Consider the following 16,143-nt stretch of genomic DNA (forward strand, 5'->3'; position numbering starts at 1 on the left):
TTCACAATTAATTTTCTTATAAAAACCATGACACTTATGTTACCAGCACATTAAGTCCCTCTAATCCAACTGCCAAAGAGATAATTTAAAGCAATCATAATCGTCTATAAATATATTCAATAAAAGTTCTTTCTTTTCTCCAAGAAAAGGTTAAAACATTTTTCACATTTACTCTCCAAGAGATTGAAAACAGAATTATACACATTAAAATTAAAAAAAGAAGAAAGAAAGGAAGAAAGAGAGAGAGAAAGAAAAACTCCACCTAATAAAGATCTGCTAAAGGTAGTAATTTATGGCAGCATATGTAATTTTTAAGCTCCATCTATCAAGGAACAAAATTGTGTTAATATGAAATGACATGAATGCCTTCTTCTTAAGGACACACCACAGGGGATAATTGATCCCTGAATTTCATAGTCAAGATTTTCCACATTAATAACATTATGACAGTTTTTACTAGTATATGATTAACTAAAAAAGTGCTTCCTTTCATGATCCTGGTAATCCAAAAATTTTAAAAAATCCATTATTGTAAACATCACACTGGACAAAGTGTATTCACTTTTAGTTTGAAATCATACATTTCGAATGGGCAGATGTTTATTTTCCATTCTTGTAGTGCTACTTTTAAAAAGACTTTTGTGCCTTACTTGGAATGTTGAGATCATTTCAAAGTGATCCATGATGAGTTTGCTTTCATAAAATGTTCTATTTAATGTGCATAGAAGACTTAATTACCCAATTATATTTTACTGATTAACTTTAATATTTCCTACAAATTAAATAGCTGATTCTTCTCTAAATTCAGGTGAACCAGAATAAAATGCAATCAATTAATTTGGAAGAAAAATGAATAAATTTATATTTTATATATAGATTGCTCAGGAAGAAAGCAAATAAAATGACAATTCCACATGTTGAATGTAACAGAATCTTGAACTTCCAAAAATAGCATATGAAATGCATATAAAACAATAGAAACGCGATTATTATAGACTTCAATACAATAAGTCTTTACAATGGCAGACTTGTGACAGTTTCATGAAGACACTGGAGATTAGTTTTTTTCAACTGAAAGACAATTGTGGGCTTCAGTGAAAAAGTATATATGAAGGTTATTTCCTCCATTTTTACTTGTGCAATGGAAATCTGCATTGCATACTTTATTTAGGAACAAAAGAATTGGTAACCTAAAGTGAATAGACACTATTTCTACATATTATTAGGAATAAGAAGGCACCACTGATTTGATGTCTTATAATCACTGATAGTTGATTTTGAGTTGTTTATCTCAGCATTTGTTCTTATTAAACTTTTCTGAGTGATATAACCTAAAACCATTATTGTGGCTTATGAACTACAAATAAGACAAATTCATAATAGTATTTCATCATAGAGAAATCCTTCACAGTCTATGTTGACAATACGGATTCTTTGTCCACCTGTACCTGGAATCTATTTTGCAGAACAACATTGTTTATATCCTCATAGCTCAATTCTATGGAAAATTTTTTGCCAAATTTTCAAAGTAGTACAGCAGAGAACCAAGATTTATCAAAATTCACCTGGCTTGAATGTGTTTCATATTGTGTCAATATAGTCAATTACATTGTGAGCTGTGCCTATGCAGAAACAGGGGGCAATATAGTGCCACCTACTGCATTATGAATAAATCTCCTGAAAATCTTCTGCTGTCAAACAAAATTTAGAACCAGGAGGAAGACTGTGGGGGTCAATATCAGGAAAAAAATGGGTGGCATCTGATCTTCTGATCTCCCATTATTGCTAAACAGGTAGATCCAGGAATAAAGTGTATGTTTATTAATTTTAGAACATGTGTTCAGAACAAGGTTGAGATAAAAGAGCCTAAAACAACAACAACAACAACAAGAACACTTAATTCCTATCCTTGACAAGGATCACCTAGCACAGCTAATTCCCAGTCCATATTTCCTAGTTCAGCAACAGGTATCAGAATAAGTTCTTTAGTAGGATCCCATCGGTCTTAGAAAAACTCAAAATTTCTTTAATGATTAGCTCAAAAGCCAGGCAGAGAACTGCACTTGCATTTTTCTTACTCTCACGGAGGTTGCCCAAGCCTCTGGAGCAGGGGTGGGGGGTGCATCCCTTCTGTGCTTGTCCTTTAGCCACCCCTGGAGCCTGCTAACCCTGTCAGTCTTCCAAGACAACCCTCTTTGATTGCTAGCTGAGAGCCAAAGCATGCTATTAATACAGCAGTGCAGAATTGGAACCAGAGAAGTTAAGTGACCTGCACAAGGGCCCCTGGGGTGTTCAGCAGACCTCAGAGCATGGCTGACTCCGGGTCTAGAGCTCTTTCATGTTCACAGCTCCCAGATAAATAAATAAACACTGGGGGTCCAGGGGCAGCTAGATAAGATGTCTTGATTTACATCCCTTCCCATCCTCTCTGACCTCCTGTCCACTTGACAGAATCAGATGAAATTCCGGCTCAAGTGTGTGATGCTTCTTCTCCAGGGTTTGAGGCCTGTTCCCATGGACTGGCTTTCAATGCCCCTGGCACAGCTGCTGCCCAAGTCTCCAGTTGTCCCTTCCCCAAACAAACCATTTACATTTGGGACCAGAAGTTTCAGATTCCAGATTCTTCTGGAATAACAATAATCCAGCTTCTCCATGACCCTAAACCATCCCCTCTTGCCAAAGAGCCCTTCCTGCCTCCGTAGTCCTCTGTCCTGCTCCTCTTTCTGTCTCTTTCCTTCCTCGTTTCCTTTGACATCATGGAGAGCTACTCTGCACCAGGCCCGGGAACCCACCTTGGAGGGTGAAAACCACAGCCGCTCCCTGGGGAGCTCCCAGCCTGCCTGGAAGGGGTGGGCAAGTGTGAGGGCAGGGGAGCAGGGGGTGCAGGGCCCCTGGGAGCTCAGGGGCCACCCTCTGGTAAGCCAGAGAAAGGGGCCTGGACCTGAGTATCTAAAGGATGAGCAGGCTAAGCTACGGCAAGGGGACACGTGCATAAAAGGAAAAAAAAATAAACAACAACAACAAAAATAAGCAAAAACCAAAAAAAATGAGCAAGAGAGCTGAAGTGACATTATTATAAATACCACATACAAATGGGTTCGTTTGTGCATCTCTGAGGCAGAGGGCTTGCCTGGCATTCTTGAAGCCCTGGGCTTCAAGATACAGCAGTAGTATTCATTCAATCCCTTAGCACTGAAAAGAAACAAAACGAAGAAGAAAAGAATAACCACACCAGTGGATTCTCAGCACAAGAAAGGTGTTCACCATCATCAGCCTTCAGGGAAATGCCAATCAAACTCACCATAAAAGGCCACTTTCCACCGATTAGTGTGGCTGCAACCAAGACAGCTAGTAGCAAGTGTCGGCCAGCACCTGGGAAGCTGGCACTCCCAAACGCTGTCAGTGAGGACATGAAATGGTGCAACCACTTTGGAAAACGATTGCCAGTTCCTTAAAACGGGGAACGAAGTTACCGCAGGACCTAGAAAGTGTCCTAGGAATATAGCTGACTCAACCTGTTTTCTGTTGTCATAATAAAGTATCTGAGGCTGGTACTTTATAAAGGAAAACAGTCTATTTATCTCATAGTGCTGGAGGCCAGAAGTCTAAATTTGAGCAGCCTGTTCTGGAGCCTCGGCTGTATTATAATGTGATGAAGGCAACGTGTGTGTGTGTGTGTGTGTATGTGTGTGTGTGTGTGTGTGTGTGTGTGTGTGTGTGTATGAAGGCAAAACACCAGGGGCAGCCTTGTTTTTCCAAACCCGCTCTCAAGTAACTAATCCAGTTCTATTAGAGCGAGAACTGAATCACAGCGCTTAGCAACAGCCTAATCCCATGAGAAAGGCATTAGTCCCTTTGAATGTTCTGATCACCTCTTAAAAGCCCCGACTCCCAACACCCCCAGAGGGGCAAATATATTTCAAAATGGATTTCCAAGGAGACAGCTCGTATTCGAATTATAGCAATAGTTAAGAGAATTGAAACTAAGTGTTCACACAGCAGTAGTATTCATACTTGCCCAAATGTGCAAACAACAGACCAATGGATAAACAGAATGTGTTCTATCCATACAATGGAATATTATTCGGCCATAAGAAGGAATGAAGTCTGGATACAACATGGATGAGGCCTGAAAACATGCAAAGTGAAAAAAACAGTCACACGGGATCCCATAGTGTATGATTTTATTTATATGAAATATTCAGAATGAAAAATATTTAGCCAGCATTGTATGAGTGCACTAGAGATTGCCAAGAGCAGCCGATGGAGATGATAGATAAGAGGTATAGGATTTCCTTTTCTGAGATCATAAAAATGAGTTCTAAATTTATTGCATCCATGAGTACACAACTCCATGTACGTATAGGAGTCGTCGATTGTATGCTATACTTCGGGTGAATTACATCACATGTCAGAAGTTTTAAAGATAACAAATCAAATAAATTTTAAGAAAAGAAAAAAAATAAGCAATAAATCCATTTAAAATGAAACATGACCTTCCTAACCGGACTATATGCAGAAGACTCTAGGACACCACAGGAGAGCGGGTTTAAGAGTGACCGCTGGAAACCAGCTGTGGCAGTTTGGATTCTGGTGACCCAGGACTATCTCTCAGCCTCTGAGGGCTTTCCACACTTGCCAGATGGGAGGTTCCTAGAAAGTGCTGCATGCTGACCCACAGGTCCCACTCCATCAGTGTGTGGTACATCACGGCCAACTGATGGACTGGAAAAGGGTCACCTTAAAAGCTCCAATGGATTGCAGAGAAAGCAAAGGCATATCTAGAAGGAGAAAGAAATAACATTATCTGGAAAAAAATCAGTCTCAGGTTTTCTTTATGAGAATAAGAACACGTAGGAAACCGATACACCAAAAGTGGAAAATAACCTTAATTCTCCTCTGACAGAAGAGTCTTTTGAGCTGAGTCACAGTTGAACATTCTTAAGGAGATTATGGAAGTAGAGGTGGTGGAGCCGAGTTCTCAGGGACAGGGATTAGCCCAGGCTCATGCTGCCAGGAGGAGGGCAAGCTGGGCTGATGTCCATGCCTTCCTGTGGTAGTCATGGAAAAGCAATGAGATCATGGAGACAAGTAGGCAGATTGTAGGAAAAAGAGAAAGGAGGAGAGCAGGGCATGGCTTTGGGGTTCTGCAGTTTACCCCGGGAGCCTGCCACCTTCCCAGGCATGAGGAGTAACCTCAGTGCTCTGATGGCCCTACCTGCCTACCTCTGTGTGAGCGATTCCATTGGGTCCTACCTGCAGGATGCATGCAGAACGTGCCCAGTGCTCTGCCTCCAGGGCTCCCCTTCTAGACCAAGCCATCAGCCTCTGTTGCTGGAAAACAGGGGATAGTCCTGCCACATCCCTACACCTGCTGTGGCTCTGTCACCTGCTCTGCTCACAATGGCCAGGTGGCCTCATGACTCATGTGTCAGGTGGTGGTGATGAGGGGGGTGATGGTAGTCATGGTGGTGTTAGTGACTGGTGATGAGGGTGGTCATGGTGGTCATGGTGATGTTAATGATTAGTGATGAGGATGGTCATAGTGATTGCAGTGGTGTTAGTGATTGGGGATGAGGGTGGTCATGGTGGTCATGGTGGTGTTAGTGATTGGTGATAAGGGTGGTCATGGTGGTCATGGTGGTGTTAGTGATTGGTGATGAGGGTGGTGGTGGTCATGGTGATGTAAGTGATTGGTGATGAGGGTGGTGGTGGTCATGGTGGTGTTAGTGATTGGTGATGAGGGCTGTGGTGGTCATGGTGGTGTTAGTGATTGGTGATGAGGGTGGTGGTGGTCATGGTGGTGTTAGTGATTGGTGATGGTGCTGATGTGGATGGCTGCTAAGGTTGGCATGTTGTTTCCTCCCAAACTCATGTTGAAATTGAATTGTTATTGTAACAGTATCAATAGGAAAACCCTAGGGGGTGGTCAGGGCCAGAACGGTTCTATTCTTATGAGTGGACTAACGCCACTGAGGGAGTGTGTTCTTTAGTAAAGGATGAGGTCTCTCTTTTCCTTTCTATCTCTCTCTCTGTCTCCGTCTTGTGGGCCCGTGAACTCTGTGGAAGCACAGACATGAAGTTCACAGGCTCATCCTCGGCATCAAGAGGAGCAAGGGGCAAGCTCATGGAACATCTGGCCATTGAGTGATTAGTTGGAAGTCCACGTGGGCAAGACAGGAATGATGGACTGAGCTATGAAGCAGGTGCATCGAACCCCGATGATGTTGGGGCCCGGCAGGTAAGGTAACCTCTGGAAAGTCTGCTGTATGATGCAGGGGCAGGAGGTGATGGTACAATGGGGCATGGGTAACAGACCAAAAAAATTAATTTTTAATTAATTAATTTATTTTAATTAGGTCTATATGACAGAAGAACGAATTTTGATTCATTGTCCAAGATTGCAGCACAACTTGACATTTCTCTAGTTGTCCACGATATAGCGTCACACCCTATGTGCAGTCACACATGTACCTAGGGTAATGATGTCCATCTTGTTCTACCATCTTCCTGCCCCCTGCACCCTCCCTTCCACCCTCCCCTTTGCCCAAAGTTCTTCCGTTTTTCCCATGTGTCCCTCCTCCCCATTATGGATCAGCATCCACTTATGAGAACATTCGGCCTTTGGTTTTGGGGATTGGCTTACTTCACTTAGCATGGAATTGTCCAACTCCATCTATTTACCTGCAAATTTTATTCTCTTTTAATGCTGAGTAATATTCCATTATGTATATATACCACAGTTTCTTTATCCATTCACCTATTGAGGGACACCTAGGTTGGTCCCATAGTCCAGCTATTGTGAATTGAGCTGCTATGAACATTGATGTGGCTGCGTCACTATAGTATGCTGATTTCAAGCCCTTTGGACATAGACAAGGAATGGGATAGCTGGGTCAAATGGTCGTTCCATTCCCAGTTTTCTAAGGAATCTCCACACTTCAGCTGTAACATTTGAAGAGTAATTTAGCCCAACAAAGCCAGCCTGAGAGGCTCATCCCAGGGGCCACCAATCTGCAATCTTGTCCTAAGGGATCAGCCTTGTCAACCCTGGAGACACGTCTGTCTTTCTGAAATGAGGCTTTATGGGTCAAGAGCTTGAAGAACCCCTGCTCTTCAGTTTGAGTTGGAGAAGTAAAAGGGATCTTGGAGAGAAGTCATTTGTGAATGAGAACTTCAACTCTCAGAGGGAGGACGTGCTGCCAGTCACAGAGGCCCCCCGGAGGAACCGGGATCCTGCCACTCTGTGGCAGAGCCTGGGGATGCAGAATCTGCTACCGCAGTCCTCCATACAAACACTGAAAAGCAGGGGAAGACCAAGCATGTGGTTTTGCTTGAGTGGTGTTAAGTATTAGATGCAATAACACTAAGCAGCAAATTAAAAGTCGTGTTTTAGAAGAATCTTTGAATGCATAGAAGCATGTAAAACACCAGTCCTGTTTTATAAACTAGCCTGTGTCCAGCTGAGCCTGATCCTCTGGAATTTAGACATGTCCTTACAAGGGACATCAATTCATCAGCTAGTGTTTAATTGGTTTGTCTTATCATAGCGAGGAGGAGGACACATTAAAGAAGACAGATTGGAAGAATAAAGAAGGGGATATGGAGCACAGCAAGGTACCTGGGGTTTCCTGGGCAGCCCTGGCACAAACTTGTTGGGCACCACAGGGCTCATGGAGACCCTGAGGGCTGTGCTCCAGGACTGCCTGGAAGGGTGTGGAAGAGGAGCCTCCCCACCTCCGTGCTGGCCTGGGTCTGGAGGGAGCTCCCGGGCCACAAGACGCCTTTGGTTTCATCAGGGACATCAGGAGATCACCTCTTGGCCCAGGTGTCACCATGTCTCTGTGGTCCCCAACATGGACTCATGTAGACCCTGCTGCAGCAGAATGCAGACCATGTGGCCCTCTGGGGCCCTCTGGGACAACTCGGGAAGTTTTCATGGAGACACAGAGGACAGTTCTATTGGGGTTCATGTGACCTCATCTGAAAACACACACTGGCATGGAAAATTGTAAAGTAACATTTATGTTTATAAATATATCCAAATACCAGCAGTTTCCTTGGGTGGTAGGATAGCAACAGATTTTCATTTCTTCTGGATAGGTTTTGCATTTTGATTTTATCTAAAATGAGTAGATGCTACTTTTATAACAAGGAAACCCAAATTGCATTATTTTGAAAATATTTGTTTAATGATCTTAGACATTTTTGGAAGGGACCCAGAGAAATGGCTTCCAAAATGTGGCTGGGAGTCCTGGAAGGTGCTCAGATCCATTCCAGGTGTCCAGGCCAAGCTCCCAGGGGGGAAATCCATAAATGTTGTGGGCTATAAAAGTAACAAAGGTGGTAAGATCTGAAAGCTCCCAATCCTAGCTGGTCCTCAGAGGCCCTCTTAATAGCTATGTGGTGATTGCCACTTGTGAACAGAGAAAGTGGTTCTCAGAGGCCTGGGGGACCAGGTGGGTGGACAGGTGCTTTATTTGGGGGGGTAACCACCTAGTCAGGGATAGGATGTTTCTTTTGTCCATTATTCTCCCAGTGATTTTCTGAGACAGGTGTTGGTCTCCAAACTCTGGCTTCTAGAGTAAGATTACTACCTGACTCCCGAGACTGTGAGTTCCGCATGCAGGTGTGTTTTTCTGAAAGGATAAGCCCTCGCCCCAGTTCTACCACCGCCTCCAAGATTTGAGACCTGTTGTTGCACGTGGTTTGAGAAGGACGCGCTTCAGATGAAGGCTGGGACACACAGCCTCCCAGGCATCGGCACTGGAGGAGCTAACGTGAGCCAACGAGAAACATGTGCATTAAATTGGGCACAAACGAAATAATATAAATATTTTGGTAGCTTTTGCTTGGGGTTTTCTCAAGCCCAAACCATTTGAGGGGGGAAAAGAGAAAATGTTGGTATTTTTGATGAACTCCAAAGAGGGCAAGCCTGGGGACAGAGACAGGGGATCGCTGCCCTGTGGGCTCGATGTGGCGAGCTCTGACTTGGGAGCGCTAGCCCAGGGGGTCTGGTGTTGCTGGATTGATGGCCTTCAGGGGTGTACAGTGGCCAGGGTGAAAGGAACACTCCACATGTGCCCCGACCATGGTTTATTCCAGGTTGTAGAATTTTGCCCACTGAAACCTTCAGAGGCCAACGGACACTAGGAGCTGGCAGACCACAGCCCCCCCACCACAGTGGGCAGGTAAGGCACATCTTCAAGGAAGCAGGCATGCAGAGGGCCTGGCCATGGGAGTGAGACCCCTAAAGGCCCTTCTGCAGAGTCAGTAGGAAAGGGAGACATTTTCGGAGCTCACCATGGAGGGATCTGGCAACAGCAATTGCTAATATTCTAGTAACACATTGAATATAGACTAAGGCCCTTATTACCCTCAGTACCCTTAGTACTTTTAGTACCCTTAGTACCCACAGTACCCTTAGTGACCTTAGTGCCCTTAGCACCCTTAGTACCAGCATGTCTCCTGGGCGGAGATGAGCAGCAGGGCCACCCAGACACCCTTCAAGGCAGAACAGGCCAGGCAGCTGTGACTGATGTGGCCTCCTGCCCTCATCTTCTTCAGGGTCCACCTCAGCAGCAGAGAGCCTGGTCACTGGAGGTCACAGCCTTCCCAGTGCAGCCCACGGTGGCAGAGCAAGGCAGGGGTCAACAGCTAGACATAGGATGCTCTGATGGACAATCTGCACCCAGAGCCCCCGCCCTGGTGACCCCAGCTTCCTCAGACTGGGGCACAGCGGCTCTGCTCTCTCTACCTCGTCTGCTACCCCTCCTTCCTGTCCCAGGTATTGATTCCTAGAGAACATCTTGCATCTAAGATCTTGTTCTCCAGAGACACAGAGCCGGTAGGATGCATGTGGGGAACTCTGTTGGAGGTGACACCACCCACGATCCTGGAGTGCAGAGGTCTCCTAACAGGCCATCTGTGATCTGAAGAATCAGAAAAGTCAGTAGCATGGTCAGTCCCAGCTGGGAACCAGCAAAGGCAATGGATGGGACAGTCCCCAGCCGGACACCCGCATCCTGAGAGCCACCTGGAGCTGCTGATCTGGGACTCAGCGTCCAGAGGCCAAAGAACCTGGTATCCTGGTGACCAGGGTCAGGAGGAGATGGGCTTCCCGCTCAGGAGACAGAGCCAGAGGGTGTTAATGCTTGTTCTTTGCTCCATTTCTATCCAGGGCCACATGCATTGAGGACAGATCCTCCCGCCCACCCTGCTCCACAGATGTCTCCAGGACCAACCCTCAGGCAAGCTGACTCCAGAATTAACCACCGCACACCCCACCACTCTGCCTTAGCCTTTGTTCCTGGAGAACTGAGTCTAGACCATTCTACATGCTCACTGCCTTCACTGTGGTCTTATGAACTGAGAGGATCCCACTTCACAGAAGAGGACACTGAGGTTCAGAGGGGCAAAACTCGCGGAGGAAGAGGACAAACACTTTGGAAGTCCAATGTGGTGGCCCTGGGTCCGTTTCTGCCGCTTCTGTGGTCTGGGATAGGCTTCCCCCACCTCAGGGACTTTTGCTTCTGGATTTTCCATGACCCTGCATGCAGTGGTGCATTCTTGTCTGATTAGGTGTGCTGGTAAACAAGGTGCGGGCAGCAAATTGTGTAAGAAAAGAACCTTCAACACTTATCAACAATGGGGGTGGGAATTCTATAATTTACTGGGCACTTACTAAGTGCTGTGAACTCTGTGTATGTAACTTCTGTGGATGATGATGATAGCATCTGAGGTTCAGGGATGCTGATGAGGAGGCAGGCACTGTGCTGCCTATTTGGTGTTTTAGCCCATCCAGACCTGACAATAACTGATAAGCCTGATGCTGCTAACATTCCTGCTGAGGAAGGTGGCAAAGAATTTGGTCTCCAGCATCTAAGAGTCAAGCTAGGGCTACGTACCCCAGAGCTGGTCTGCTAGCCCTCTGGGCTGCACAGCTCTGCTACCAAGCCTACAGTGACCACTGCTATCCCCACTGGACAAGGTGAGCTCTTGAGGCTCAGAGTATTGGATGCAGTAGCCCCTCGTCATTGCAGTTTTATTTCCCAGTTTTAGTTGCCTGAAGCCTGAAAATATTAAATGAATAATTTCTGAAATAATGAACAATTCCAGTTTAAAATTGTGCCCTGTTCTGAGTAGTGAGCTAAAATCTTGGGTGGTTGCTCCTTGCCCACTAGGAAGCAACTCTTGTGCAGTGTGTCCACACTGTATGCACTACCTGCCTGTTAGTCACTTAGCGGTTGTCTTGGTTATTGTCATGTTATAGCAGAACTTGTGTTTAAGTAACTCCTATTTGACTTAATAATAGCCCAAAGCCCAAGAGTAATGATGCAAAGCGGCACCGGGGCATGGCATATGGAAAGAACTATGAGCTCTGGTGCCATGTAGCAGTGCTTTAGGACATCCAGAAGACCTAGGTCAGAGGAGCCATCACAGAACCCCCCAAAAAAGTTATTTCTCCATCTCTGTGTGATTATTTTGTGCAGCCCAGTTCACCTGGGGTGACCCTGAGTGTTTAGTCGTGGGATGTGACACCTCTTCATGTGGAAGGAAATTGGGAAATGTGTCTTGCCAGGATGGCTGGCCTCTCTCTGGGTTGTTAAAACATGTTCCAGGTCACCAGACAAGAACACACATCCACAAATGAGAGCTCAGATTAATTGCACTTTGTTTTATAATTGTTCATTGACTGCAGGACTCTAAGATTTGGTCACCTTAGGCACATGCGCTGGGCTCCCCACGTGTGACATCTTGCAACTGCTCAGCAAGCATCACAGGCCCTTGAATGATGGCTCTGTGAAACAATATCATCCCCCTGTTTTAACAGACCTGTACTAGTCCATTTTCTGGGAGTATAATGAAATACCTGAGGCTAAGTAACTTTATAAAAAAAAAGTTTCATTTAACTCCCAGTTCCAGTGGTTCAAGGCTGTGGTGCTGGCATCAATTTGGCTTTGGTGAGGACCTCACAGGGGATGGCCTCCAAACAGAGAGATCACAAGGTGGGACAGGGAACATAAGTATATGCATATCGTGGTCTGAATTCAATCATGGGTCTTCATGATTGAACTCCAGGATTTGAACATGTGGCTCCATCTTGATGATCTTCCCTAATCTTAACCATCTCAGAGGCCCCACCTCTGAACACTGCAGTAGAATCACATTTCCACCCACTGCATGTTTACCCACTGAGGACTCAACTCCGTGAGTGTTGGGGGGGTACACTGTATTCACACCACTGCAGGTCTCCCTGCCATCCCTAGGGCCATGGTCTCCCTTCCCCACATCCTCCCTGGCTCAGGTGGAGGTGGGGCCAGCTCCCCAGGTGTCCAGACTTCTCCCCTCCCTCCCATCCCTGTCATTACCAAGGAAGCTCCATTAATGCTCTTCTAATCTGGTCTCTTGGCTCCCTCTCTGCTCCCACCCTCCGAGGGGCATGGGCTCTCTCCCACCTATTGAGGAGGTCCATGGAACAGGGTAGAGGAGAGTGGGGCTGCAGTCGCAAATCAAGACCTCCAGAGACCAAGCAGGAAGCAGGTCTGATTTTATTGTGCAGTTACCATGTATATATACTCAGGCAGCAGCTAAGCTGATTACAGGCAGCCACCAATGCAATGTCTGCTAACTGTCCTTGCAGCCACCAATCGAGGAGTGGGCTGTGGAGCAAGCACAGGGACTACAACACATGACCTCATGCCCAGGTCTGTGCCTATGGGATAAGCGGCCTGCTGCTCACACCCCTAGCACAGGGGAGTGGCCTGCCACCCAGAGTCCTTACTGTATGCCATGTATAAAGTATTCTATGCACTTATCCCCACACGGAAGGTCTCCTGCCCACGGGACAGCTTCTTCACTAGTCCTCCTGCCTGAAGTCTGCCCGGCTCTCCACCCTTTTACCCAAGTCATCTCAAAACCCAAATCGCAGCCTGTCACTTCCAGCTCCGATGTTGCCGTGTCTCACTGATGTGTCCCTTGGCGTCACCACGTTTCATGTGCCAGACATTCTTCCTTCATCCTCCTCTCTGTGCCCAGGGCCCCTGAAGGAACGTCACAGTGCCTTTGCACGTGGGCTGTCCTCTAAGCTTCACCCAGCTCTCACCTCTGCTGGGACATGTCATTGCATCTCCCAGGAACCCTGCCTGCAGCCCTTCCTCAGTCCTCAGCCCCCAATCTTTCCCTTCACAGTCACTCTCGTCCCACGGTGTGGGGGTCCCTCCCAGTGCTGCTGGGGAATGAGGCTGTGCCCCTTCAGCAACAGTGAGTTCTGCATCCTGCACAGAGCCATGGGACGCCTGGGGAGGGAAGGCGGAACACACACTCTACACTCCTTGGGGAGGGGACACTCCTGAGCCCTTTGTCCCCACCCCTGCGCCAGCCCTGACCGTGAGATCTTATCTGGAAGTCTGCCTGGGTCTCTGTGTCAATCTTGCAGCCTGATGTGAGCCTTGGGGACCTGCTGGTAAATCAGTCACAGTGGCCAAAAGCGCTCTTTAGAGGGTGAGTCACTGGGTCACTGCACGCACAGGCGGGTGACCCACAGAGAGTTTGTCTACAGACACCTTTGTGGGCAGCTGTTCGATTTCCTGAGCACGAGGAGGCCTTGATTTCAGATTCCAAACTTTATTGCGACTCCAGAGCCGCTGCCCTGACCCCACTGGTGACCTCACCTGCTTACAGTGATTCATGGACTCTGGGAAACCGCGGCTCCCCCAGGTCTGCCAGCCTCAGGCGCAGGAATGCGGGCTGCATGGGCTTGGCTCCAGGGAAGGGCACTGGGGCCTTTGCAGGCCCCAAGTGGCCTGTGCACGCCCGTAGCTGCCTGGGTGAGAGGATCGGTGAGGGGCCAACCCGGAAGGACCATTCTGAATGAAGATTTTTGGACACGGGTTGCTGCTCCCCCTGCAGCCCCCTCTCAAGAAGCCCTGAGCCTCGGCTTGAGGCTGTTCGACGGGGTGTTTCTAGGGAACCGATACTTGCCCAGTGCCCCCACACTTACAGAAGAGGGGCAGCATGGTGCGCTTTAAAGGTGGCAGATGGGCCGCCAGCCCTAGGGCAGAGGGCCTCCGAGAGCCCTCTGCACTCAAGGGACACTTGCTGGGCAGCGGCTGAGAGTGGCTTTTGAGGACTGCCAGAGTGCTTAAAATGCTGTGAACTCTTGGAGATGCCATTTGGACGGCGATTTTTAAAAACTACAAAACCAGAAAATAACAAGTGTTGGCAAAGGCGGAGGAATAGGATCCCCCAGCTCTGCTGGTGGGGTCCAAAGGGTGCAGCCAAATGGTACAGGTATTGCCTCAGCATGGTTCAGGATTGATGTCACTCCTGGGCAAGTTCACAAAAGAGTTGATACGAGAGCCTCCGAGACACATCAGAATACGCAGCTCGTCCCAGAGTTCCTCACAGAAGCTGGGAAGCAACCCAGGTGGCCATCAGTGGACAGATGGCCAAACCAAAGTGCCAGGCACATGCAAGGGAATATTATTCAGCCTTTAAAAGGGAGGGAATTCTTACGCTGCAAGGTGAGTGGACGTGGAGGAAGGGGAACCAAGCCCGGCACGCAAGGGCAGATGGCATCTGACTTCACTTAGGTGAGGCACCTAGAATAACCACATTTAAAGAGGTGACTCTCTGTAGAATGTCTGTAGCGGGTCTCCTTCCTCAACTCCTATCACCCACTCCCTCAGCCCTCAACAGGAGCCTGACAAATCCTGTCACCCTGAACCTTAAGCTTCTTGGAGGACTTGGAGCAACCAAGCATGGGGCCGTGAGCACTTCAAAGGTACAGCAGTGTGTGTCAAGAAGTAGGAGTGGCAGCCACCGCCATCTGTCCGGGGGAGAGGCTCGGTTGTTGAGGTTTCTCCGAAGACAGTTGCCACAGGAGGTCCGTGTCCTGGCTGTCCTGAGAGAGCGTAGGCACCATTGTGACTTGATTTGGGAACTTAGACAGTGACAGTCTGATTTGCATTTTGCAAAATTCTAACAGATCCTCAAACGCCTGCCCAGATTTACCCCTTCCCTTTCCCTACAGAGCTCCAGAGAGAATGTGGGTCTCCAAGGCTCCCCTTAGAACCCAGGCATTATCCGACTCCAAGATCTAAGTCTTAGGGGAACAGAATTGCTCTCTGTGGTAGTTCAGATGGACACTTCCCTGCTGAATTTCATAACAGGCACATCATGACTGTGTGTCCCTCCCACCACAGACCAGTCAAGTCACTGGGTCAAGGTACTCAGAACTGAGAAGTCCTCTCAGAGGTCACCACCTCCCAAGACAGGGGGACTGAGGACCAGGCAGAGAAGAAGAGGCCCACGTAGAGAAGGAGAGGCCCACGTAACGGGAGAGAACCACTTGGTGGCTGGGAAGGTGGCTTCCTGAGCCCCCAAGCTGTGCTAGGGCGCCTGGCACTCAAGGGCAGCCTGCAGGGTCCGACTTCCTATTAACCCAGTCTTGAGGGGGATCTGGGTGCACAGCCATGGGTGCTTCCTGGTGGGATTCCATGCTTATTGGTTCTTATTCTGCTTCAGAAACTGTGGTGGGCTTTCCCAACCATTACCTTGTCCAGTACCTGCTAAGAGCCATAGCCAAGTAGTATGATGCATGGCATTTTTGGTTGAAAGGTGACGCCAGCAAGCCATTGAGATGATATGATTATGTTAAGATCTGCATTCATATGGCTATTAGACACCTGCTGTCCACCTGGACCTGCTTTGGGACTATTGGAGAGTTCCCATTGGTTGGGGAAGTGTGGTAGGAGGGAATTCCGGAGGAGGGATTTCCTGTTGGAGGGTCTGGGAGAACACCACGTGTGTCGGTTGGCATTCCCCCAACTCCCCAGCATATGGGGCATTGGTGGGGAGTTTCAAAAATAAAGTTTGTTCCTTCTTAAGTGGCTCATGATTTTGTGCCCAGCCAGACTGCGGCAAGTATATCAAACCAAGAGGTCCATGTCATTGTGCCCTTTCTTTTCTTTTTTTTTTAAAAAAAAAAAAGAGAGAGAGAGAGAGAATTTTAATATTTATTTTTTAGTTTTCAGTGGACACAACATCTTTGTTTGTATGTGGTGCTGAAGATCGAACCCGGGCCACACGTGTGCCAGGCGAGCGCGCTACCACTTGAGCCACATCCCCAGCCCCTCATTG

The 16,143-nt window shown here is 47.5% G+C and overlaps 1 long non-coding RNA gene and 1 pseudogene across 1 annotated transcript; one reads left to right on the plus strand and one right to left on the minus strand.

Annotated features, from left to right (window-relative positions):
- Positions 1-1,340: 1,340 nt before the first annotated feature.
- On the minus strand, positions 1,341-4,708 carry LOC101978001 (carnosine N-methyltransferase-like; annotated as a pseudogene).
- Positions 4,709-5,766: 1,058 nt separating this feature from the next.
- Positions 5,767-11,498, plus strand: LOC120891706 (uncharacterized). The gene is made up of 5 exons (XR_013434654.1): positions 5,767-6,241; positions 6,360-8,780; positions 9,106-9,191; positions 9,835-10,083; positions 10,181-11,498. It is a non-coding gene; the product is annotated as an uncharacterized LOC120891706 (long non-coding RNA).
- The last annotated feature ends 4,645 nt before the right edge of the window (positions 11,499-16,143 follow it).

Source organism: Ictidomys tridecemlineatus, chromosome 2 (assembly GCF_052094955.1).
Source record: "Ictidomys tridecemlineatus isolate mIctTri1 chromosome 2, mIctTri1.hap1, whole genome shotgun sequence".
Classification (NCBI taxonomy): domain Eukaryota; kingdom Metazoa; phylum Chordata; class Mammalia; order Rodentia; family Sciuridae; genus Ictidomys; species Ictidomys tridecemlineatus.